Below are 26,571 nucleotides of genomic sequence, written 5' to 3'. Positions count from 1 at the left end.
ACTACCCCAGACCTCTGATGCTATTACAAACCCCTAATTCAATAAAGCACGTAAGCATGTTATTGTCTCATTTCTTCAATGGGAATTGTGTGCGTGCAAATTAAGTGCTTAGCTGAATAGGGGTATAAATTAAGCTGCATGCTAATCAGGGTATAAATAAACAGTGAATATTGCCATTTCATCTTTTTGTCACAGTTGTGTCCAATAGGATTTTCTTAGGCACTCTGGACTGGCATTCCTATAGACGTTCTGGCACTACAAAAAGTCCCATCCACAGTTTTTACCATCTGAAATGTCCAGCATAAACTTAGGTGCAAGCATGGCAGAACTTCACAAAATTGGGTTGGTATAATCTGTTCTTTTTTTAAATGTGTAAACTTAAAATATACAAAAACCAAGTTTTGCACAAACTTATGACTACTTCAGATCTGTAAACTTTACCTGCAGTTACATGAGACCTCACTGCAAAATTTGAAACATTTTTTTAGTTAGGTAATAACTCTACTTTCATAGTCCTGTTAAGCTTTTAAAAACATCTTACTTGCATTACAAATCAGATCCATTTCAGTCATCTGTGTTGCATCATGTCAACGGAAGAGGAATGTGCACATGTTAATAATATGTTTTGAAACCAAAACTGGGTCCTCTTCTTTTAAAAACCCACCCCCAAATAACAAGAGTTGTGCTTTGTTTGACCTACTGTTTAAGGTTAAATTTACATTTTTTATGTGGGAAAAAAAAGTTGAAGCTACACTTGCTTTTCTGTTGCATTGAACTTTTTACAGACCTTTTAAAAATAGACAAACAAAGAAACTGTAACAAAATATGTTCCTAATGGAAATATAATGATGTGAACGCTAATGCTGTTTCTATGCCTGGAGTTCAGCAAGACCTGATCAAACTCCCACTGAAGTCAGTGGATTGGCTCCTAGTAGGAGCTAGATCAGACACTAAATGTACAGATTCTTTAAGAACTTGTTTATTCTGGCTCCCAGATGCCTGTAAGAATTTCTAAATGCACAATACTGTCAAATAATCAATTATATTATTTCTCTTTAAACCAATTGGTTTCATTATCTTAAATTCTTTGGGGGAGGGACAGTGTATCATCATTGATTTCTTTGTTTCCCAATATTATTTATAGGAATGACTGCTGCATCCAGTTAAGTTGGAGGCAAACTGATTTTTTAGAATCTCTGTCCAATGCTTTTCTTGCACTATCTACTGAACTTCCATCACAAAAATATACTAGGACTGAGAGAATTTTCTAAAAGAACCTTGACACTGTAAATGGTAAAATTGTAGATGCTTAACTTCTTTGAATGTCACCTCATTTAAGTCTCACCAATTGAAACTAAGCCTATGGATTTAATCATAAACAAGAGAGTAATGTTTACAAACTGTAATAGTGTCTTAACATTTCCTACAGTTATCCAGTAAAATTCTGTGTAGAGTTGACTCTACATTTAAACCAGCAACATACTTCATATTAAGTATAGTATGAACCATGATGAATGTGCATCGGTCTGACTGCAACAAATACACTGGTTTGGTTTTTAATTGCTGTTAAACTGGACTTTCCACTCAGTAAATATGTCTGTCCTCTTCTATTTAGATTTGTGAAATGCATTGTTTTTTTATAATGCATTACAAAAATACCTTTTTTTAAAACCTCACTTCATCACTCATTCTACAGGCTAAAACTGTGCTTTAATAAAACCTTTTCTTGTTGAAAACACCATAATTTATTTTGCTTTTTAAACACTGCAAGTAGTTTATGTAGTTTTTTTGTTTGGTTTGTAAAACATAGCACAAAAGCTATGTTTTCTAATGTATGTAAACTTGTGGTTACTCATATACTTGGTAAAATGTCTACAAAGAGACCTTTCTCTCTAGAAAAGTTGGTGGTGTTCTGTAACCGTTTAATGTGCGTTTATGATGCATTTTGTTTTCTGTAATTTTAATTCTTTTATTGGCATTAAACCATGTGTTTTATTACCACACTAAATCAGTTGCTCTTTGTAGTTCAGCTTAGCTACCTAACAGACATTAACAAGATCTTGTTAGAGAAAACATGCATACAAATCCGTGCATAATTCCACAACAATCCATCTGGGTTTACTTATATTTTCCAGTTTTTTTACCCATTTCCTGCTTACATTGATAATTTTTTCTTTACTGTCTGCTGCCCAAAGGGATGCCATCTTCTATCTCTGAGGCATATATTCATTCTTTTATGCTGACCCTTATAGTGCTTAAGGACTTCCTGCCAAGCAGTTCAGCTATACCAATACAGCTGCATTACTGCAAACCCTTAATGGAAGTACTGCTGCAGCAATGTAAAACAGCTAAGTTTTATCAATGTGAGTTTGTCTGGTTTTTTTAGAGGTGTACTGATACATTGGTCCCGTATTGGATTGACACTGATAGGGAAAATTGACAGTATTGGAAATTGGCTTTTTTTTTTGCTTGATGTGGCCGATAAATGCCCCATGCATGTGTGTGGTCACAGCATGCACACAGCCAGGAGGGTAGCCTGGAGGCTTGGAGAACAGCATTGGCTGGTAAGTCTGCGGGGGGAAGGAGGTGGCAGATCAAGGCCCCCACAGTTAGGGAGGGAGTGGGGCATGGACCAGACTGCTCAGCCAGGGCGGGGTGGGCACAGGATGGAGCTGCAAGTCGCTCATCCAGAGAGTGCGGAAGGGGGTGGCTACTAGTGCTGCACAAACCATAAGAGGCATGGGGGGGGTGACCCCCAGATCTGCATGCGGGGCATGGTGGGGCGAGCTGTTACTGTGGGCGGGGGCTCCGGGGGGGGTGTTGAGCTGGGGCAGCACTGGGCTTTTCTGGCAGGGAGGGGCTGAGCTGGGCTGTGCTCAGGGCAAACAGCAGCAGAGCTATGGCAAATTTTGGGGTGGCTGCAGTCCCTGTCCCCTCCCAGAACCCCTCCTAGTGCTGCCACTGCTGCCCGACCCAGCCCCTCTGACAGGAAGAGCCCAGTGTTGCTTCAGCCTGCAGGGGCAGATTGCCCTCACCGTGCACACAGATCATGGGGCACATGCCCCCCCAAGCCCTCCCAGGGTGCATGCGGGGTGGAAGTCACCCCCCCCCCACCTACGCTGAGCTGCTTGTGGCTCTGTTCTGTGTTCCACCCTGCCACAGCTGAGCAGGCCCTGCCCCAGCCTCCCTCCCTCACCACGGGGGCACAATCTGCCCCCTGCCATGCCCCATCCCTCCCCCCACCTGTTTCCCCACACCAGACTTACCAGCTGACACTGGTCTCCACGCTGACCAGCTGCAGATTGGTATCAGCTGATATAGCTCATTAAAAATCGGTCTTCAGTATTGGCCCAAAAAATCTGTATTGGTGCACCCCTAGTTTTTTTGGGGGGGGTTTTGGCATACAGCAGAAATTTGCCCACCTATAACAGGAATTTGCATCAGTATTGCAAATAAAGCTGGATAGGAATTTTTCATTTACAGTTTGTCATAAAATGATTACATGCCAAAACTGAGCCTTGTTGAGGGAATGCATTAATTTCACCACAAATTTTGCTGGGAAAGAAGTTTCTTGTTTTGGCCAAAATTTCCATCTAGAACCTGAGACGGTGACCTTGTCTCTCTGCTAAAAGAGCTCTGGCTTGTGTCTCCCTGCAAAGTGTGAAACCCAAGTTCTCTTCAGCCTAATTCAGGCAAGGGTCTTGATCTTGTCTCTTCCACATCAGAAGTTATTGTCTCAACCACCAGACTTCTGGCTCTTCTGGATATAAGGTCAAAGGTCCAACTAAGCCTAGCACCGTTGAGACATGCCAGTTTCTACAGCCAAAGGTGCACATGACTAGGGACCTACCAAAGTTGTGGTAAAGTGCACTGCATAGCAGCTCCTTTAATCTTGCTTGTTCCACTGCGTGCCCCCTGCACCCCTGACTGGCAGAGGGGCAATGGCAGCCCTGCTGCCAGTTGGCCAGGAGGCAAAAACCATGGTTTTAAAACGTCACAATTTTTGCTTCTTGGCCAATTGGCAAGAAGTAGTGGGGCTGCCAGAGCCCCTTGGCCAATCAGTGGCGGGAAACAAAAACCGCAGCATTTTAAAACTGTTTTTTGCCCCCGGCCAATCACCAGCAAGCTGTGGGGCCACCGGGGCCCCTCCACCAATCAGGGGTAGGGTGGGGCATGCAGTGAAATGAGCAAGATTAAAGGAACCACTGTGCAGTGCACTTGTGCCATGATTTCTGTAGGTCCCTACCCATGACTCTACAGCCTGATTGACCAGGTACCCATTTAGAGCTGACTTGACTGGGAGCAGCTTTTTGCACAAGTCCAGAGCAAGGCTTAAACTGGTGCCTCTTCAGCCACAGCAAGACCCCTTAACTGCTTTGTCACCATGCCTCATTCTTCTGGGGGTGGGTGTCTTTCTTTGGGGTGAGGGGAAGGAAGGGCACTGGCCACTTGCATGCTCATGTTCTGTGTTGCAAGTTTGAGTTCCATCTATTGGAGATGATTGAGTGTATAAATAATATTTGTTTTTAAAAAATCAAGTTCAAATGTACTTTTTGCTATGATACCAACAGAAGATTTTCTAAAGGACTAAAGTGCCCCATAATCACATTATCTCTAGGAAACATGCATCTTCCTCATCCACCTTAACTGTTTCTGAATGCTGTGCAAGAGAACATATTACAGATGGAGAAAACAATAATGTTTCCCTTAGTTTTCCAAATAAATACTATTGGAACATTCATAATGAAATTCATTAAAGATGTACACATCTGACTGGGAAGAAAGTAATGGCAAGTTTGTGGTCCAAAGGCTTATTTGGGGGAAGATGATGAGCAGCAGCAGCAGAGAAACGTAGTACATCTTTTTAACACTGATGCTCATCAACTATGTGGCACCAGTTCAGCAAAGCACTTAAGCATGTGCTTGAATTCCATTGGCCTTATCTTGAAAACAGTGAATTTAAGTTGGATTACCTGGCATTTATTAGATAAACCAAACTTGTTCTCTTTTCTTCATGCCTCTAATCATCTTTAAGAACTTAGCTAGTCCTGCTTTTTTTTTTTAAGAAAATACTCCAGCAGGTGGAGCAAATAGATAAAAATCTTAAATACTCTAGTTCTGTGTCCATACTTATTCCTTTTTGATTGTGAGGAATTTAGTAGGGTAATTGAAAGGGTCTTTGGTTTTTGTTCTGGTTTTTTACATTTCTGCAGAACCATCACCCTCTTCTAGCAATGAAGAGTGAAAGCACTTTATCCTCACATCCCTCATCACATGGAATGAAATTAATGTCTAGAAACTTAAGTTGGTTTGAATGTTTATTAACCAAGAGAAAAGAGAAAACAAGAGGAATTACTGACCCAATATTTGTATTATAATGGCATCCAAATGTCCCAATAAGTTTACAGTCCTGATTGTGCTAGGTGCTATACAGGTATATCAAAAAGTCTGAAGACAAGATACAGAAAACAAGCAAATTATCAAAGGTACAACTTTTGCTCCTTTCTTGCATTAATTTTCCTCAAAATCATCTCCACTTGTCCCACTCGACATACAAGCCCTAAGGTGTTCAACTCTTTTCCCTGCCCACTCTGAACAGTCTGCAAAACAGCTGTTGGAAGGAGAAAAGAGAATCTTTAGATAATGCATGTATTTCAGTTACTGAAAGTACGTAAAAACTCATTTTTACAAGGGCATTCAACCACTCAACTCCACCCCTTTGTAATACCAAGGTAAGGAATCTAACTTATCTTTAAAAATGGTTAAATCTAACCTGGGAGCATAAGCATTCATATGCACTTACAATCAAATGACCATTTTAAGCAGAGGCTGGCAACCTTTTAACATTGCAGACCAGACTGACCCAGTCTGGGTCAGAGGCAGGCCGGGATTCAGCTGATGGGGCACCAGGACCCACCATTGCCACTTTTCCTGGCATTTGCTGCCATTGCTTTTCCCCACGGTAAGAGTGGACATTTCCCATATGCAGTGGTAGCTGGGTTCTAGTGCCCACCCATTTGCCTCTGACCTGAACTGAGTCAATCTGACTGCTGGAGTTTCACATTTGTGAACTGCATTAAATGGTCTGCAGGCCATAGGCTGCCAACCCCTGGTTTTAAATGTCACTATAGGGTGAAGTTATGGTTGTTTTATGTAACTTAACTTTGCTTTTCCATATCTTGAAATGAAGATTTCAGTTTAGCATTAACTCTAAATTTCCTGGATTTGTAATGTTTGTTTGGGGGTAATTATGTCTCTGTAATATTAACTCCAGTTTAATCTTTTTTCTCCAGGACATACTAATTACATTTTACTTGTCTGCCTGTTTAGAACAGGGGATATCAAAATGTCACATTTACCTAAATGCTAGATAACTCTGAATTTAAGATGACCCCCCCCCCCCCATTAGATTTTATACATGGAAAATTTATGAAATTGTTATAACTTCCCATGCATAGAGTCTAATTACTGGGGAGGTCATCTTAAAATTATCCCACCCAATGCTGAAACAAGGAAGGCAGTGGCCGTGGGACAGGTAGTGGGGTAGACTGGCATGTGGAATGGGGGAAAAGCCTTATCTCAGACTTGAGTATATATGGGAGGACTGCAGGCTGGATGCAGCTCCCCTCAGATCTGGAAATTTTGCAGTGGATGAATGGTGGCAGGGTTAACTGCTGCAGCCCATGGGTCTGGATGACTTTGGCACCACTCATCTAGTATGTTAAACAAGACTGTGACCCTGCAGGGAGCTCTATTCCAGACTCTCATGGCATTTGTTGTGGGAGCAATGTTTAAAACATTATTACAGTAATGGAACTTGGTAGCCTGTGGATTTCTTCCAACTCGGCTTTTTGGGCTAAGATCAAATGTAACAAGCATTTTCTGTTACGTTTTCTGTAACTCACGGTTCCCCCCAGACTCAAGCCTCTGATCTGGCAAGTTGTAGACACTAAAGATTACCACACCTAAGTACATGTATCAGTTTTCCCTTATATATGATGGGATATAAATAAAATTACATTCATGTTTAAGGGTTTGCAGGACTGGAACCTTAGCTCGCTCTTCCACAAATGGCTAGTTACGTAGTTATTTGAAACATCAGTCTAACATCTAGCAAAAGAACAGCTCTGGCGCTATTTATGTTTGTATGACATTGTACTCCAAACAGATGATTAATGTGTTTGATCCTGGTTAAAAAAGAAGAAGTTCTGCTTGGCAAAGCAGTACATAATTAACAAATACTATGTACCTCTAATTCACCTTTGTAACAGGGAACCCCTTGCCCCTGTTACTAGGAAAGCCTGAATAGGTGGGAAACCCAGGACCAGGAAGAACAGGGGCCCAGGTGGACTGAGCCAGGGACTGAAAAAGCCAGGTGGCTAATGAAGTGGTCCTGGGGAGGGGAGGCAGAAAACCTAGTTGTGACCAGAAGGCTGGGCAGGGCAATATAAGCTGCTGGGGACGAGCATGCAACCATCCATGTTGCCCAGGGGAGCTGGAGGTGACTCCTGCAGAAGTAGGGTCTGCAGGCAACATTTACCCAAAGGGAGGAAGGCTATTTGTTTTATGAAGCAGCTGGCTTGTGTTTTTTGTTCTGTTTTGTAACTTGAAACCAGAGGACTGGATTGTGGTAGCAGGGGTAGAGGAGGCCAAGAGCAGGGATGCCTGGGTGCACTCCCCTGCAACAGGTGCCAGAAGTTAGCCCCAAGCCAGAGGAGCAGAGACTAGCATAGCAAGGCTGGACTACCTGGAGAGGCTATCATCAAGACAGGGCTGATACTGGGGAGCTGAGATCTTAATCAGTGGACCAAGGTGGAGAGTGTGGCTAGAGACAAAAGGGCCACAGCTGTGACAGCCTAAGCCCTGCCAAGGCCTCAGAAACCCACAAGAGCACAGTGATGGAGAGCAAAGGCTCCAGGCAGACAAGGCTACCAGTGAGGTCACTCCCAGCCCCAGGGACCTCTCCCCCAGCAACAAACACATCAAAGTTGTGGCAGGTGAGAGACTGGAAGTGAGCTGGGACCAGGAAGGAGCCAGTAATCAGGGCAGGGCACAACGGGGAGCCAGGTGCTTGGGTGGCTACCCCCATCTTTTCATCACCCCCCGCATCTCCCCAGGTCTCACACTCCTGTCCCCTGCAAATACTTCAACCGATGAAATGGAAAGGTGGGGCATACATGAGTAAGTTTTTCAACCGGAGACATTGTGTGAAAAAAAATAGTGTCCAAGTAACAGTGGGGCAGAGTCACTGCTTTTACTGATGGCAGAACAGTACTATAGGCCATTCTACAATGATCTGGGGGTTTTTTTCTTCACAGATTGCTAGTTTTGTTTTCTTAATTTAACATGTAAATATAATTGTACACTTAGTGACTGAAATTATCTTGTCAATTTGTTTTAATTACTTTTAAGTTTCATTCTGAACTTTATTAAATTCCTAATGGTTTTTATTAATTTTCACAAAGCTGTAGTATTTCCTAATATAAAGATTTGATGAATTGCTTGCTGAGAGGATGTGCTTTTCCTCTAATTGAAATCTTCTCAATTTCTCCTTAATCTGAGAATTGAGTAATCCTAGTTATTGCATTTAGTTACAAACCTACTAACTTCAGTTATTTAGTATTGATCTCCTTTCAGACAATTCAAAAAGGATGTGGAGAAGCTTGAGAGAGTCCAGAGGAGAGCCATGCGCATGATCAGAGGTCAGGAAAACAGATCTTACGACGACAGGCTGAGAGCCAGGGGGCTCTTTAGCCTGGAAAAGCACAGGCTCAGGGGTGATCTGATGGCCACCTATAAGTTTATCAGGGGTGACCACCAGGATCTGGGGGAACGTTTGTTCACCAGAGCGCCCCAAGGGATGACTAGGTCGAATGGTCACAAACTCCTGCAAGACCGTTTCAGGCTGGGCATAAGGAAGAATTTCTTTACTGTCCGAGCCCCCAAGGTCTGGAACAGTCTGCCAGCGGAGGTGGTTCAAGCACCTACATTGAACACCTTCAAGAGCAAATTGGATGCTTGTCTTGCTGGGATCCTATGACCCCAGCTGACTTCCTGCCCTTTGGGCAGGGGGCTGGACTCGATGATCTCCCGCAGTCCCTTCCAGCCCTGATGTCTATGAAATCTATGAAAATCTATGAAAGCTTATTTTTAACATGCTACCTGTGTCCTGTCAAAAGTCCTAATTTTGATATAAATACTTTAAAATGATATTGCAATCTAGTTGTTTTTCCCGGATTTTAGTTCTTCTGAAATATCTTCATGGTGCACTACTAGTACAAATACTTACCTACCGCTGTGATTCTTATACTGAAGCTAATTTTTATACCAGGGTGGGTACAATACGGTCCATGGGCCAAATCCGGCCCACCACACAATTTAATCTGGCCTACAGGTGCCCACCAACTAATTGTGCCCTGCCCAGCCCACACACCTCACTCCCACCCCCGTGGGCAGAAGGGCCCGGCTGAGCCAAGACGCAGCTTCCAGGCAGGACTGCTGCTGCCTCTGCTGCAGCTGCCAGAGGACCTGCTTGGCTTTCCTGGTGTCGTGCTCACTCCAGGCACCAGGCTGGGAAGCAGCAGGGGAGGGGAACTGCGGCTGGGTGGGAGCACAGAGCATGGGGCTGCGGCTGGCGGCAGTGCTGAGTCTGCGTCCAGGGGAGCAGTGGGAACACAGAGCTTGGCTGGGCAGGATGTGGGTGTGAGGGAGGGTGGAGAGGGGGTGCACCAGCAGCAGACAGTGAGTGCTTATAGATTCATAGTTAGGGGCTGGAAGGGACCTTGTAGATCATGTCCAGTCCCCCTGCAGTAGGCAGGAAAAGACAACTGTGGTCAAGTGACTGTTTAATCTCCTTTTGAAGATTTCCAGGGTAGGTGACTTCCCCACCACTGGTGGGAGGTTATTCCAGGCTGAACACCCTGACTGTGAAGGAGCTTTTCCTGGAATTGAGCCTGAAGCTGCCTTCCAGGAGTGTGTATCCATTGCTCCTGGTCTTCCCCAGAGGAGCCATGGTGAACAGCTGTTCATGGAGTTCTTGACGTATACCCCCGACGTAGTGGTAAGCCACTACCAAGTCCCCATCTCAGCCTTCTCTTCTGTAGGCTGAAGAGGCCCAAGTCCCTCAGCCTCTCCTCGTATGGCTTGACTTGCCAGCCCCTGATCATACGGGTGGCTCTTCTCTGGACCCTCTCAAGTTTTTCCATGTGCTTGTTGAAGTGTGGCTCCCAGAACTGGACGCAGTACTCCAGCTGCAGTCTCACCAGCATGGAGTACAGTGGGAGTATCACTTGCTTAGCTTTGCATGAGATGCAGCGGTTAACACACCTCATGTGTTGTTTGCCCTGCTGGCCACAGCATCACGCTGCCAACTCATGTTCATGCGATGGTTGATCACTACCCCTAGGTCCCTTTCAGTTGTGGTGCAAGTCAAATTGTTGCCACCAAGCCTGTAGGTATGTTGGGGATTGTTTGCCCCCAAATGGAGCACATTACAGTTGAAAGTGTCAAACTTCATCCGGTTCCACTCTGCTCAACTCTCCAGCATTGCCCAGGTCCACCGGTATCTCAACCTATCTTCTGGCATGACCGCACCCCTCCATAATTTAGTGTTGTCTGCAAACTTGGCCACTAAGCTTTTCACCCCCACATCCAAATCATTGATAAAGATGTTGAAAAGCACCAGTCCAAGCACAGACCCCTGAGGGACACTGCTGGCCACTTCTTGCCAGGATGACACAGGTCTGTTCATGAGAACTCCCTGGGTCTTACCACGCAGCCAGTTTTCCACCCACTGAACTGTTGAGCAGTTAAGTCCACCATCTTCCAATTTTTCCACAAGGATATTGAGAAACCCTTTCATAGAAGGAGGTGAGATTTAAGACAAGACCCATCCACCATGAAGTCGTGCTGGCTGTCGTTCAGAATCTTACTCTCAATGAGCATATCGCACGTACATTCTTTAATGAGTTTTTCCAGGATTTTCCCTGGGAAGGAGGTTAAGCTGATTGACCTATAGTTGCCTGGGTCCTCCCTTTTCCCTTTCCTGAAGATGGGCACAATGTTGGCCATCTTCCAATCCTCAGGGATCTCCCATGTGCCACGATTTCTGGAAGAGTTTTGCCAGAGGTTCCGCAATGACCTTAGCCAGCTCCATGAGCACTCTCCGGTAAAGTCCATCTAGTTCTGCTGACTTATAAATGTTTAGCTTTTCTAGTTGATTTTGCACCAGCTCAGCATCCACAGTAGGAAGGCTATCATTCCCACCATGCCCCTTGTGATCCTTATCTTGCTTGTCTTTCCCCTTGGTCCAGTGAAATACTGAAGCAAAGCGGGTATTCCAGAGTTCAGTTTTTTCCCCGAGTGTCCATCATCAGCTGTCCCAAGGCATTAATCAGGGGCCCCACACTTCCATTTGTTTTCCTTCTGCTCCCTACATACCTAAAGAAGGACTTCTTATTGTCCTTGACTCCCCTGGCTAACTTAAACTCAGTCGCCGCTTTGGCTTTCCTAATCATTTCCCTACAAATGCGGACCACTGTTGTATAGTCCTCCTTGAGAACTGTCCCTAGCTTCCACCATGCCTACCTCTTTTCTTTTTCAAGGATTGTGTCCTTGAGAAATGACCATATTCATGTACCCCATTTGCCTTCCATCCCTGGTCCTGCATTGCTTCCCCTACTAATGCCTTGAGCCTGTTGAAGTCAGCATTTTTTAAGTCCAGGACTTCAATCCTGCTAGTTGATTTTTAAACCTTGTGGTGGACAGTTGACCTGGTGAGTTCATGGTCACTGTTGCCCAGGCTAGCTTCAATGTTGAAGCCACATACCAGATCATCTCCTTTGGCCAAGACCAAGTCTAGGAGAGCAGTATCTCTGGTTGGCCCTTGCATTTTCTGGGTCAGAAAGAGCTCCTTGATTACAGTGAAGAAGCTACATGATTGATCCAACCTAGCTGACTGTTCCTCCCAATCTATGTCCAGGTAATTGAAGTCGCCCGTGACAACCAAGTCCCTTCCACGTGTGACCTCTTGTCAGTTGTTGAGAGAACTCCAGATCAAGCTCCACCGCTTGGTTTGGTGGCCTGTAATAAACGCCCAGTTAGGTTTCACTCACCACCCCCAACCCCTGAAGCTTGACCCAGAGGGTTTCAAGCTGCTTATCTTTGGAGTCAATGTCAACTTCCAGAGTGGTGTACTGCTCCCTCAAATAGAGAGCTACCCCTCCACCTTTTCTCTCTGCTTGGTCCTTTCTGTGCAGGGTGTAGCCCTCTATGGCTACACTCCAGTCTTGCGAGGAGTCCCATCAGGTCTCTGTGAACCCTACCAGGCCATACTGCCCACTAGAGAGCAGGAGGGCTAGCTCCTCCTGCTTGCTCCCCATGCTCCTGGCATTGGTTTACAGTTATCTGAGGTCTCCAACTTACATTCTTGCTTTCCTGGGACACTGTGGGAGAACTGTTTTGTTAACATTTTCAAAAACATTTCTCTTAGTGTCCTCCATGTGGGAGCTTTCCTGTTTGCCAGTCACTAGGCATGCTCCACTTGGAGTTTCCCCATCCCACAGCAAAGTCAGTTTAAAGCCCTGTCCTGGCTGAGAACAGGGACTTACCTCTCCACATGAGGTGGATGCTGTCTCATCCCAGGAGTCCTCTCTCCCTGAAGTGTGTGTGTCCTCTCTCCACTTGTGCCCCATGAAGGTGCTGCCACCTGCAGCATGTGGCTCCGACAGTGCTGCTTGTGGTGGCAAGGACAGCAGCCAGGATGCTCTGCCTCTATTGCATGGGGCTCCCTTTGACACTCATGCAGCTCCCAGCACTTGCATGCCACTGGGGGAAGCCCTGCGTGATGGAGCCAGCTGCCTTTGCTGCTCCCTGCTGTGGAGGTCATGGGACTTCACTGGAAGTGGAGGGGAATCTCTCATACCCCTCACACCCACATCCTGTTCCCACAACCCTCCCCCGACATATACACACACAGCACAACATACTCTATTGCCCCACCATACACACACCCACCCCAAACCACAGCCCACACACACAATATACAAGAGTAAGACTTTATTTTTGCAATCCCCTCTATAAACAGCATGCAAACACAAATCAATGCAAAAATATTTTTTGTACTAAAAATATGTTATAGTAGATGTTTGACTTTTAGTGCATGATTTTTTTCTTGTTCCAAGATGGCAGTCCTCCCTTCTCAAAAGGAGTACTTCTGGGGGGGCAAAGGAGGGACTTCCAGTGGCAAAGGTCAGGGGTTAGGAGCAGGATTTCCAGTCAGAAGATGGTACCCAGGGGGCAGGTCATCTGTAAGGGATGGGCTACCCTTGTGGCCCTTGACCGCTCACCTCTAACTCATTCAGGTGGAGGGCTGGAGTGGACCTCCAGTTGAAATAACTGCCCACCCATTTTAAACTGTACCAAACTTTCTAAAGGTAAAGAAAACTATTTTACAGGCCTAAACCTAAAACTCATTTTTTCCCCGGGGTTCAATAATCTTTGTGTCAGGCCCACAGTGTAGACATATGCATGTTATATGTACACATTGTATGTTAGCAAATTACCTTACACCTGAATAATCATTCTTACAATCCTTTGACATCACAGATTCCCACAGATTCTAGAGACCAGAACTGTTTCAAAACAACAGACACAAAGCTATTGTATTATAGTATACAAAACATAAATAGTTGAGTTGATAATCCCTCTCCCTATAATTAACAAGATATGCACCAGATATAAGAATTCACTTATTCTTCCTTCCATAGTTGGTTTGATAGTTATATTAAATATTCAGTATACCACAGAATAATAGAAAATTAGGGTTGGAAGGGACCTCAGGAGGTCATCTAGTCCAACCCTCTGCTCAAGGTAGAACCATCCTCAACTAGAACATCCCAGATGAGTCTTTGTCTAGCCAGGCCTTAAAAACCCTCAAGGACAGAGAATCCGCAACCTCTCTGGATAACCTGTTCCAGTGTTTTACTACCCTCTAAGTGAGAGAGTTTTTTCCCCCAATATCTAACCTAAACTTCCCTTGCTGCAGCTTGAGAGCACTGCTCCTTATTCAGTCATCTGACACCACAGAGAACAATCCAGCTCCATCTTCTGGAACTACCCTTCAGGTAGTTGAAGGCTGGTACTAAATCCCCTCTCAGTCTTCTCTTCTTCAGACTAAATAAGCCCTGTTCCTTCAGCCTCTCTTCATAAGTTATGTGCCTCAGCCCCCTCACCATTTTTGTTGACACTCCACTGGACTCCCTCCAACCTGTCCACGTCCTTTCTGTAGTGTGGGACCCAAAACTGAACACAGTACTCCAGATGTGGCATTGCCAGTGGCAAATGGAGAGGAATAATCACTTCCCTCGATCCGCTGGCAATGTTTCTACTACTGCAGTGCAGTATGCTATTAGGCTATACTGTTGGATGATATTTAGCCTACCGTGCACCCAGGCCCAGACAGAATACTGGTGGAAGTTTACACTGATAACATCAAATGGTAGACTCCTATCTTGGAAAAATGGTATAACTCTATAACTGAGTTGGGACAAATCCCAGATTCCTGAGAGTATTATTGTACTGATTTTCAAGAAAAGTTTAAAAGATAAGCCAGAATCTTATCGCCCTATAAATTTGACAGACGTTTCAGCTGAAATTTTTGGGCGCCATTTGCTACACCATCTCATAGCATGGGGAAAAGATGGAATATGGGGGGAATCAGACTTGAAGTTGTCAAAACCTATAAGTATTTGGGTGTGTTATTCACAGCTTCTCCATCATGGAAACATCATATTCAGTCAGTTAAAACTAAGGCAGCCCAATCGACTGTGGCTATAAAGAAATTTTATGAAACCACAGCAGGATGATCAGTCTAAGCTCCTATATCAGTATATAAACCCAAAATTACCTCTCAGCTCTTATATGGCGCTGAGGTATGGGGTTATGCCGATAGTAATGATGTAGACATACCTCAGAACAAGTTTCTTAGGGCTCTTCTGGCTTTTCCTCCCTCAATTTCTGAATCTTTTTTGAGATTAGAGACAGGAATGGATTCTATTTCAACTAATATTATTATTTTATAATCTCATTTGCTTAAATTATGCTACAAAGAAGATATTAATAGTGGCAATGAGTAGGGAGTGCACAGGGGTGCACCATCTATCAGACCACGCTCCCTGCCCCGCCGCAGTCGCTTCTGGGAGCTCCACCCCCCTCCCCCCAGTTGCTGACTGGTCACTTAGGGAAGGGGTGCATACCTCTGCAACTAAGGCGGCACCAGTTGCCCATGGATATTAATAATCCCCCTCCATTCCAATCACCCTAGTTAGCTTTTCTTTCCTGTACTTTTACACGTTCTGGGATAGGATACTATCTCAAAGATAATGAAAGATAATGAAAGATTTTTCTCCCCCATAGAACAGGTTCAGTTTTTCCAGAGGATATGATATTGCCAGGCAGAATGATTTTGCAGTGGTGTGGCAGCAAGGTGCAACCACAGGCTCTCGAAGGGGAGAGAGTACTCCTCGCGGGCCCCAAACCCTGGAAACAGGCCCTTACTCCCTGCAGGGCAGCCAGCACAGGAGCTGGGACTGCGGCCGCAGCCGGAGTTATGCTGGCTGTTTAATCAGCTTTTTCCTGCGTGGGGAACAGCTGGACCAATCACAGTGGCCAGTACAGCCGTCACGAGAAAGTTTAAAAGCCCCGCCGGAACCAGGGCAAGGAGAGAGCCAGAGAGAGAGAGAGCGCTGGCGGGCAGCACGCTAGAGCTGCTGAGGCTCCAGCACAGGAGAGGAGCAGCACAGCCTGTGCGGCTCCCATACACCATCCAGGGGAAACTTCAGAGTCCCCTGCAGGAGGCGGAGCAGGGGAACCTGCAGAGGGCAAGCTAAGGGAAGCCCTTGAGCTCCCTGTAGGGAACAGGGCAGAGGAGGCATTTGAGCCCTCTGGAGGAGGCTGGGGTCAAGGAGCCAGCTCCACAGCTCGCTCCTCCCCAGGGGAATATTTCTTTTGAGAAAAAAAAAGGAAAAGGGGAAATCAAAGAACCCAGAGAAGGCGGGCCGTGCTTCGGAGCCAGAGGGAGCAGAGCCATCAGCGTCCATACTGACTGGGGACTCCACCCAAAGCAAGCTGTGGGCAACCCCCCCACTCTACAAACATCGTATCCAGTTGGCGAGTGGATGGGGTGTAGGGGAGGTGGAGCCCCATAGAACATCACGCCAAACAGTCATGAGTACTGCTGTTTGTCGGGAGGCCCTCCCAGGAAGATCTACACTGAAAACCCTCTCTTGATAATTTAACATTAAAGTTATGGCAGGCGATTTGAGGGGCAGGGCTACTCACTTGACAGGCCGTACAAACGTGAGGTCCCAGATATCACAAGTGGCTAGGGCTACTTTAAATGCCACTTTTATATACTTTTTGGAAATTAGATTGGGGGGGGAAGAAAGGTATTTACAGTTGGATCTCAATAATAAATGGTGATCCTCTTTGACTAGACTTAGGACCAAACAGATACTCACAGCTGTTCTGGATGGATGTAGATTTTCTATTCCAAGGGCTAAAAGATGTTGCCCAGACTGTCTAGTTTTGGAAGATACTATCCACTATGTTTTAGAATGTTCTTTATAAAATGACATAAGGAGAACCTATTTATTACTGTTCTTGCAGAAATTGATACATTTTTCAGACAGAGAGAAACTAATCTGGTTTTTACAACAAACAGATCCAAATTTAGTAAACCATCTTGCAATTTTTGCTTATAAGGCTGAGGCAACTAGAGTTAAATATCCTTTATTACTAATATGAATCATACATTTTAACAGATTTGATTTTATTGTCTCAATTGTGGATCTATCTACAACAATATTATAGATTCATGTCTTGATTTACTACTGTATTAATATTAATAATGTTTTTTATATTGTTGGGCTTTATTTTTAAGATAACATTTGTAGTTTGGTTACTTTGTTCAAACTTATTTATATTATGGTCCAATGTGTGTTCTGTCATCTTTGGGAGCATGGGATTTAGCCAGAATCCTTAACAAATTGTACTGAACTGAATTAAGCCTACTGTCCACTGTAACCCCCAGATCCTTTTCTGTAGAGCTGCTGCTTAGCCACTTGGTCCCCAGGCTGTACTAGTGCATGGGACTGTTCTGTCCTACATGAAGAAATTTGCACTTGTCCTTATTGAACCTAATGAGATTGTTTTGATCCAATCTCCAATTTGTCAAGGTCTCTCTGAATCCTAGTCCTATCCCTCAGCATGTTTACTACTCCCCCCAGCTTGCTGTTATCTGCAAACTTGCTGAGAGTGCACTCTATGTCATCTTCCAGGTCACTGATGAAATACTGAACAAATGAGACCCTAGGACTGACCCTTAGGGCACTTAGCTTGAGACTGGCTGCCAACTAGACATAGTCAATGACTACTACCCTCTCAGCCGGATAATCCAGCCAGTTTTCTGTCCCCCTTGCAGTGCATTCATTCAACCCATACTTCCGTAGCCTGCTTGTGTTCTAAGTACATGTTGAAGAACTGTCAGTGTAATATTCTGTACCTATAGCTGACAGAAATAAGTTCTAGTAATGCAGGGGTTCTCAACCTCTGGCCTGTAGACTAGATCAAGCTTACGGCACTCTGGCCTGTAGACTAGATCAAGCTTACGGCACTGTCATCCAGCCTGTAGTGCTCCCCATGAGTATGGAAATTTGGGGTAGGGAAAGTGCTACCGCTCCCCCACCCCAAATTTCAGAACCCATGGAGAGCTCCAGGCCCTGCATGATGGATTGGGTACTCAATCAAATTGTGTACCCCAGGGACCAATCCTGGTGTCAGGGGTTGGGAGGGTCCAGTACCAGGCCGCCACAGTCCAATCTTGGGGTGTAGGAGTGGGAGGGGGAATTATCTGGCCCCTGGAGCCCAATCCCAGGATGTGGATGCTGCACCAGGCCCCTGGGGCCCAATCCCAGCACACGGGTGTGTGAGGAAGCAACATCAGCGCCAACAAAAGAGGCAGGAAGGGTGTGGTTCCATTCCCTAGGGCCCAATCCTGGTGCATGGGGCTTGATCCAGACTGTAGACCGGCCTCATGCCACTCATTTGGCCCATGAAACCAAAACATTGAGTCTACTGTATTAATGGAATAAATTAATGGCGGAGGGGGTGTGTGGGGGGAGAGCTGAGGGACATGACACTTTATTTCATATATGGTCAGTTACATTATTTCTCCTTATATTATTAAGCAGGCCCAAATCCTGCCCTTTGGTCCATTCAGACATCACAGACTTCACAAGAAATAAATGACTGACTCAGAAATGACCGACTTAGTCCTTATCTATGTGGGAGCTGTTGCAGCAACTGGTCCTAAAAGTTTGTTTTAATAAAAAAAGGGTACAAAAGTGGTGGACAAGAACTGTCACTTAAACAATGACAAAAACGTGATCTTTACCACACAACGGAAAAATATGCAAATTTTGGCTTTTAATGTGTAAAAGATTTCACCATTTATTCTAAAAAAACAAGGTATGTACACATGAGCACTCACCATTATCACTAGGCTAGCATGCCTACTATGTTATGCTGACTAGACTGACTATTTTTACTTGCAAGAGGCTGTTCCATAAAAATCAAGTATGGGCTTTAGATTCTGCAGTTCAGAGTCTAGATGCTCTTAAAAATGTTAATGCGAAGAGATTTTTTTAAATTTTAGGTATATAGTTTGCTATTAATCTACCTCAATACAACATTAGAAGTAGAATTTGTGATGAGCTCAGCTGTGCAATTCCACGGGCTGCTGTAAACTGCATGACTGCCGGCATGATTTGTTTTCCATCCATGTACAATTACAAATGTACATAGCTACTGTGTGTGGGTTTCTGTATTGTCTTCTAGCTCCACCCAGTCAGGTACCAATTCTAACATTTTCTTAATAAAAGGTTTTGTCTTCATATACAAGACACATAGTTTCTACATCTTGCACTCCTGAAATACAAGCATACAAGAGCATGTCTCTCTACGGGTAGTTAACCAAGAGTCGTAAATGTGATTTTAGGGATGCAAAAACTCCCATGAGTTGACATAAACATGCTCCAAATTCATTGTAGTGCATGTGCATGATCACAGTAGGTTTTATCATTCTAGTGAGACAACTGTTCAGTTGGTCTAATAAAAGATAACACATTCACCCAAATAACCTTGTCTTTCTCCTTAGAGCAATGCAGCTACAACCAACACCCCCGAAATTGTTGGGTGGCATTTAAAAACCCTTCCTTGTCAGAGGGCCTTAAGTAGACCATTTATTCCAGCTTTTTAACCTTCTCTGTGTGGTCTCTGACCTTTTACACAGATAAGGGCTCACAAGTGCACGCGGGGCCTTCGTGTCACTCAGGGAACTGCTAAGCAGCAAATTACAGGGCAGGTCACCTGACAAGAACTCCATTGCTCGTGTCGTTGCTGGTGTCGTGGTACAAGAGTAGTCCCGGCAGGGCCGTGACAACGGGAGGGAGCGAGGGGCTGGATGCGGGATTTCAAGAAGCGCCGCCGGGACTCGGGACTCCTCCACGAAGAGCCCAACAAAGCGGCGGCAGAGAGACCCTGCCTCAGGGAGGCGGAGACGCGGAGCCTTTTTCAGTTTATCAGTCTCTAAGGTGCTGCGGCCTCACCTCACGCCACTAGGGCCTGAGCACTGGCAGGGCGACGGCTCCGCTCCTCCCTAACGGGAGGACCCTGGTCTCCTGCAGCAGGAGAGACAGAGCGTAGCGCCAACGCGGCTCCTGATTGGATGGAGGCCGCGGAGGCCTCTGGGAGATGTAGTGTCGCGGGCTCAGGGGCGGCACGGCGGGTCCCGGCATACCCCGCGCGTTCCCAGGGTGCTCTGCGGGGTAGGACTATACTTCCCGCCGTGCTCCGCGCTGGCCGGCTGGGCTGGCTCTGGCTGGGGGAGGTTGGTTCCTATTTAAATCCAGGCAGCTGGAAAATGGCGGCGCGAGGCTGAGTGTGGGGAAAGGAAGCAGAGGAGGCGCGGCGGAACCCGGCCGGTGAGTGGCCTCGCGGGGGCCGGGAAAGTCGGTGGAGACGACCCTGGAACTTCCCTGCCCCGTGTCTTGCGGCGGGGGCGCTCGGATCGCGGCGGGGGCTCCCCGCGTTCCGCCTGGGAGCGGCGGCGGGGGCTCCCCGCGTCCCCCCTGGGAGCGGCGGCGGCCCCCTCCGGTGCAGGGGGTGAAGCCCGGGGTGCCCCGGGCCGGGGAGGTTGCAGGCGGGCGGGAGGGGGCGGCTCCGAGGTGGTTTCTGCGCCTCTCGGGCACTTCTCCTTCTCCGCCGCGGGGCCGGGACGCAGCTTCCGTTTCCCTGCGGCCGCCGAGCGAGCTCCGGGGCCGGGGTCATCCTGCCGGGCGGCTTAGTGCCGAGTCCACTTGAAAGTTGGTTGTGCCCATGTGTCCTGTGGGCAACCCCGCGGTGCAACGTGTGCGCTTGAGCTGCCTTTCCACCCCCTCGGCCAGTGACAGTTATTTACAATATACGCGCAGGTGCTTTATTTGGGGTTTTTTCCCCCCTTTAAACAAACAAACAAAAAAAAAAATAAGGGTTTTGTGTGTCAGATAATTTGCTTGGTAGTTAATGCAGAGTCCTGGTTAAGGTGTAGTGTGAGGCTGCAAATGAAGTGTGTGTGCAGGGCAGAAGTGTGTGAAGGTAAGTATTTTGTGTGAGTGAGGACTTGTCCTTAGTACGTTTTCATAATGCACAGGAGTAATCGGATGGTTTGAATTTAGCTGCACAAAGTAAGTAGGAGACTGTGTTTAGTCCTGTCTTTTTTTTAATGGTAAAAGATTAATTTTATAGAAGAGCTTATACTATGCTGCATGTAGCATAAATGTGTGTGAAGGCTGGGTGTGTGTCTGTGGAGGATGGGTTTTCTGGGGGTGGGTTTTTTTAAGGACTTAATGCTGTGCATCTGCTTGATATCTTTGGTGTAAGATGCTGCATATAGAGAAAACAGCCTAAAACTAGCCACAGGTTTTTTTTTCCTAGAAAGTGCCTAATTACACATTACAATAGCTGCTGCTGATCTATATTAAGTGTAGATTGAGGATCTGATTAGACCTCTAAATCTCTTGTTGCTGTGATTTTTGTTGTTCATTTGTTTAGTATCTGCAGAATTCTGTAATAATATGAAGCTATATATGGGGAGAGGGAGAAGAACCCTTCCTCAAGTATTTTTAAGAGATACCAAAAGCTTATCATCGAGCAAGCTATATAAAGGAAAGGTTAATGTGCTGCTTTCAGTGTGTCGATGCTGGCTTTGGGGATATTAACTTGGAAGTTTGCATTGTCTGTTAATCTGTTTTCTGTGCATAGCAATCATCTGGTATGTACCATATAGCTGAGACAAAATGCAGAGCATGAGCAGAAAGAAAAGCTTGCATGAGGGGAATGGAACATTATTTTCTTTAATCTTTTATGGTGTGGGTCTTTTTTTTTTTTTAAAGACCTCTGAACTAGAGAGGACATTGCAAGCCTAAAACTGCTTTGTTAATTTTTGTTCTGTGGCTGTATAGGAGACTATAATTTGGCTGTATGTGGAAGAAGGAAGAATATCCTGATTATATTCATTGTGTATAAGATGACGCCTTGGTTAGTAACATGTAAAATGATACTGGACACTAAAGTCTGACACTGGAGGTTGTTTCAGGTCCTGCATTTAAATGGGCCTCAGTTCAAGGTATTACAATTGTGCAATGCAGAAGATCTTGTATTGCATTGAAAAAAGCTGAATGAGAATTTTTTGCTGTAAAGAGTTTATCTCCTTAAATATGGAGTAAAATGGAGTGCTTTAAACTGGGGGGAGGTAATAGGGGGTGAAGAATTTTTTCTTTCCTTTTTTTTTTGTTTGGTTTTATATGAGCTCAGGGGGAAATGTTTTAAAATTGATGCTTGGTAGAAGGACTCCTAGGTTTGTATGTGGTCTAATTCTATTGATTTTTGATTACAATAATGTATTAAGTGGTAGGCATGATCCTGAAAAACTGCAATTACTACTTGTAATATTGTCTGCATCAGATTATCAATATATCAAAATAACATGTGAAACATAACTAGTTTTTCTCTTAAAAAGAAATGTTTAGATTTTGTTAATAATTTTGCTTAGTTAAATTTGAAAAATCCTATTAAAGAATGGCTTTTACTCTGAAGTAATTCTGACATAAGCTGCTGTTTTGTAAAAACAAGGAACAAAATTTAAATGGATTTTATTTCCAAGCTGTAACTAGAGTAGTACTGAGAAGAATGTCTTAAGGGTATGTCAATATGAAATATGTAACTACTATTGATAGCTTTTTTTTTTTTTACAGAGGTTCCTGGATGTAACTCTTCATGCTTTTTGATATGTACACAACCCTTTCCTTTCCTGATACACTTCACAAAATAATAATGCAACTGTTATACTGGCTGATTGCTAACTACTTTTTTTGGGTAAAACCTGTCTTGCTAACTTGCACTGCATTCCCTTCTGAAAAGGATTTTTCTTATTGTCTAGTTGTCATTCTTCCAGACTAGTGTTTTAGGCATGGAGAATGGCATTAACATTTCTAGCGACTTAAAATTTTAGGTTGTAGAAAATGAGCACTTTCATAAGACAGACTGTGAGAAGGTAGGGCCGTACCACCTTATTGACTAACTTGTTTAGAAAGGCATAAGCTTTCATAACATCTGGCAGTTGCCTGTGAATGGACTTGCAGAAAGCGGGGGTTGGGGGGCAGTTCTAAATGGATGGGAATTTGAGATACAAAGGATAAAGATAGGAGAAGGAGGCAGTGCTCAGAAAGACAGAGGTAGGTTGATGTAAACATTGTCCCTAATGTTTGTATAAACAAATATATTAAGTTACATTGCTTTTATTTAGGTTTGCTCTTAAGAAATGAGTTGTCTTTAAAGTTTTCGGTAAGCATTTGTTCACATGGATACACTGTATGGTAATTCCCTCCTCTTATTGAGGCCAGTAACTGGCGAAGAAGGAGGGATAGTGGGGAAAGCTAAGGCTAACTACTCTTGCCTGTCATATGAGTTAATTTGAATGCGAGTATTTTCACAACAACGCCTCGCCCATATTGCTGCGGCCTCGCTCTGTACATCCACCCATTTGTATCGAGGAGCATAGCCATTGATCCTCTGGGATGGGACACTCTAGAACAGTGATTCTCAACCTTTTCTGTCCCAGGACCCATTTGTAAACATCAGTGGCCAGTCCTGACCTAGTAAATAGTTTAAGTAAGAAACGCAGAAGAATTTTGGCCCCAAAATACTTATTACATTCTACAAGTTAAAGTAGCTCAACAGTCTTAATTTTAAAGACCAAAATTGACATCAACCAGAAAACATTTACAGCAGTATAGGTATGTAAGCCATCCATTACTCCCAAGTGACATTCGCCATTATGTGCCCGTGCCCCTCATTCTCAACTTGTAGGCCCTGGTGGTGCCCCTCATTTTCCAACTTTCAGCTCCCTGGCCCTGCCAGTGCCCCTCAGTCCCAAGCCACAGCCCGACCCCCAGCCCTACTGGTGTCCCTTGCTCCCAACCTGCAGCCCTCTGGGCCCCTCCTACCCTCAGCCCTGCTAGAGGGGGGCCCCAGCTGCCTCCTCCCTGCCTGGGCTGGAAAGCAGTTGTTGTGATGGTTCTGGTACATGTGGGTGGCCACAGAGCAAGTATGGCCCTGTCGTGGACTAGGGGGAAGAGAGGAGGCCTGTGGCATTCCCCTACCCTGGGCAGGGGCTCCCATGCTGTGCTGGGTGGCCTGGCCATAGCTTCTAGGGCTGTGCAAAATGGGCCCTATTTGATTTGGATTTGGCCTGAATCGGACAGCAATTCGATCTGTTGATTTGGATCACTGTCCCTGATTTGATTTGGTCGAATCCGAATCTGACGATTCAATGCTGATTCAGTGAATCGGTGATTCGGACACAGGCACAGCTTTAAAAGTTTGTTTGGGTTTTTTTTGTTGTTTGTTTTTTTTTCTCTACATACCTTGAAGTAGCTGTGTGGCTCATGATTGTTTTGCTGTAATGCTGGGGCACATGGAGTATCCCACAGGAGCACAGGGGGGCTCTCCAGTGTGCTTGGCAGCAAACCCAGAAGTAGACCAGAAGTATAATCTGCCAGGGAGTGTGCTGGTAACCCCCCACCACACACACACCACTGTGGCTCAGCAATGAGCCCCAGGGGGACCTCGTGCTTCTGGTCCACTTCTGGGTCTACTGCCGAGTGCACTGAGGAGCCCCCCACACTTCTGTGGGATACTGCATCTGCCCCAGCACCACAGCGTTCAGAGCCCCTGGTACCTAGAGTTATGTAGATACAGCTTTAAATGTTTTTTCTATGTCCGAATCAGGAGAGTTCCAAATCAATTTGGAGAGATTAAAGGGATTCAGAGATTTGGCCACCAAATAGGGCCAAATCAAATTGGGGGGACCGATGCTTTGCACAACATTATTAGCCACCCTCCCCAGTGTCTCCTGGCCAGCTCGCCTCCATGAGCTGGCAACACCAGCCTAGCCATCCCTGGAGGGCCCCCTTCCCCCACTGAAGAGGGGTGTTCCTGCCCTGCTATAGCCCCTGTGCCTGGACACCTTCCTTCAGTGCTGGCAGACAGCTATCCCCTCCACCACACCCCTGATACACACTCACGCACGTCCACCCACACACTCTGCCCCTCACAGACAGTCCCCAAAACCTGGCCCTCCAGCCCCTACTCCCCATAAACTTACCTGCTTCCAGCTGCCTGGGCTGCTTCCGCCACCCTGCCTGGTTGTATGCCAGCAGATGCATGTGGTGCCCCCTGCTTCCGATCGCCCCAAGCAACTTCTTGCAGGCTGGAAGGCTACCAACTTGCAAGGAGAAACCTGCACTTTCCCACATTTTTCTGTGACTGTCTGCAGCCCTTTCAGATATTCTTATGACCCACTTCTGGGTAGCAACCCATGGGTTGAGAAACACTGCTCTAGAACAGGTTTTATCAACCTTTTAGGAGTGGCAGGCTGAAACCACACATGAACCAAGGCAGCAGTGTAGAGCCTTCTCAGAAGAGGAAGAACATGCCAAAGGTGCCCTGAGGACGCTCCCTGTAGTCGCATAAGCTATGCTATGACTAGATCAATTTATGTTACAAGAAAAATATTTTTAAAAATTTGATTTCAGCACTTCACAAAGTGGAACAAGGACAGCAATGTTTCATGTTGCTATGTTTGCAACAAAATCTGCCTTTGGCATACTTTGAGTAAGCATACCAAAATCCCATCAGTAAAACAATTCTTCACCTGCAGCTTAGGTAACTGCGAACCAGTCTTTTGGATGTAAATCTCATGTGCAGCTGAAGGGGATGCAGAGACGGCAGGGAATGTTAGGTTCCACTCCTCAATTCTGGGGGTGGAATTGCTATTTATAGCTTAAGGTGGCTGGAAATAAACCTTTAGAGTTGTTACTCTGGTCTGCATCTTCCAGACAATGCATTCTGGCTCTGATTTTCCCTATGGAGAGGGAGCAAGTGGGGTTTGGTTGGATATACTGGCTTTTGTCACTATTGCTCCCCTAGATGTACCCTCAGAAAAGTTGACATGCATAATATCTTGGCTTGGGGATCTTACCTTCAGGTTAGAAAAATGTATTAAGAATTATAATATCTGTAACCCAGGGTTCACCAACACTTCATACAAAATTGTTCACTGTCTGTTTAATACCATCCCATCCCCTTCATCTACAATTGAGAATTTCATTCAAAATAAATCTGACAATGCAGACCAATATTTTTATTTTAGAGTTGTACAAGAAAGAAAGAGTTGAGGTGGGGAGGTGAAACAAAGGTTATGCTTGTAGGAGAGCGGTAGCTCAGGTAATGTTCTATCTTAATCTATTGTAGACTAGTAAAATGAGGTATGTCTAAAAATACAAGTTGGTCAAACACTAGTTATTATTCCCCTCATGTCAGCTGGTGGTGGTGGTGGTGGGGGGGGAACATGAGACTCTAAGTCCTTAGTTCTCAACTGAGGTGCTGAGAGGCATTTTCAGGGGTACCTTGGTATGGCAGCCACTGCCGCAGCCAGATAAAACTGCCCCTTGTGCTGTGTATGGGCCAGTTTTACCTGGCTGTGGTAGCAGCAGCACCCTGGTTGAGAGCCACTGAGGTGGTGCAACAGTGGCTTTCAGCTGGGGTGTCACTATATTCAGGAAAGTTAAGGAGGGGTGCCTTAAATACAGGAAAGTTCAGAACCACAGGTCTAAGCATAAACATTCAGTTTTGCTACTCAAGGCTGAAGCAGCTATATTAAACCCCTTAAGTGGCTACTTGCCACAAAAGGACAGGGTACCACAACAGTAAATATGGGCTATGCACAAGGGCTGTGTAAACCTTCAGGCGCTAATTCAATTCGGAGGAGATTCGGCCTGATTTGGTGGCTGAATCTCCAAATCGAATCAGGGGACCAATTAAAAGGTCTGCATCAATTTGATGCTCTAGAGATGTACCCCTGCCAGGCCCCATCCCCTGCCTGTTCCCCCAGCCCACCCCCACCCCATGGCTAAC

General features: G+C 45.4%; 1 protein-coding gene and 1 long non-coding RNA gene across 5 annotated transcripts in view; one reads left to right on the top strand and one right to left on the bottom strand.

The window, feature by feature from the left end:
• Window positions 1-996: 996 nt before the first annotated feature.
• On the bottom strand, window positions 997-11,968 carry LOC109313143. The gene is made up of 3 exons (XR_002101970.1): window positions 11,958-11,968; window positions 10,323-10,326; window positions 997-1,085 (listed from the first exon to the last, which is right to left on the bottom strand). It is a non-coding gene; the product is annotated as an uncharacterized LOC109313143 (long non-coding RNA).
• Window positions 11,969-19,916: 7,948 nt separating this feature from the next.
• The window catches only part of NCOA3 (nuclear receptor coactivator 3), a 145,630-nt gene continuing 138,975 nt past the window's right edge, over window positions 19,917-26,571 (top strand). For 3 of the 4 annotated variants that reach the window (XM_019539571.1, XM_019539572.1, XM_019539569.1), the window contains exon 1: window positions 19,923-20,039. The gene's annotated coding sequence lies outside the window, so the exon portion shown is untranslated. Of the gene's footprint in view, window positions 20,040-26,571 lie in introns of all 4 variants that reach the window. The other variant, XM_019539573.1, reaches the window with a different exon arrangement.

The sequence above is a fragment of the Crocodylus porosus genome, unplaced genomic scaffold, assembly GCF_001723895.1.
Source record: "Crocodylus porosus isolate Cpor-Errol unplaced genomic scaffold, CroPor_comp1, whole genome shotgun sequence".
Taxonomy (NCBI): Eukaryota; Metazoa; Chordata; order Crocodylia; family Crocodylidae; genus Crocodylus; species Crocodylus porosus.
Note: the sequence above shows the minus strand (reverse complement) of the source record. Positions and strands in the feature narration are given on the sequence as shown.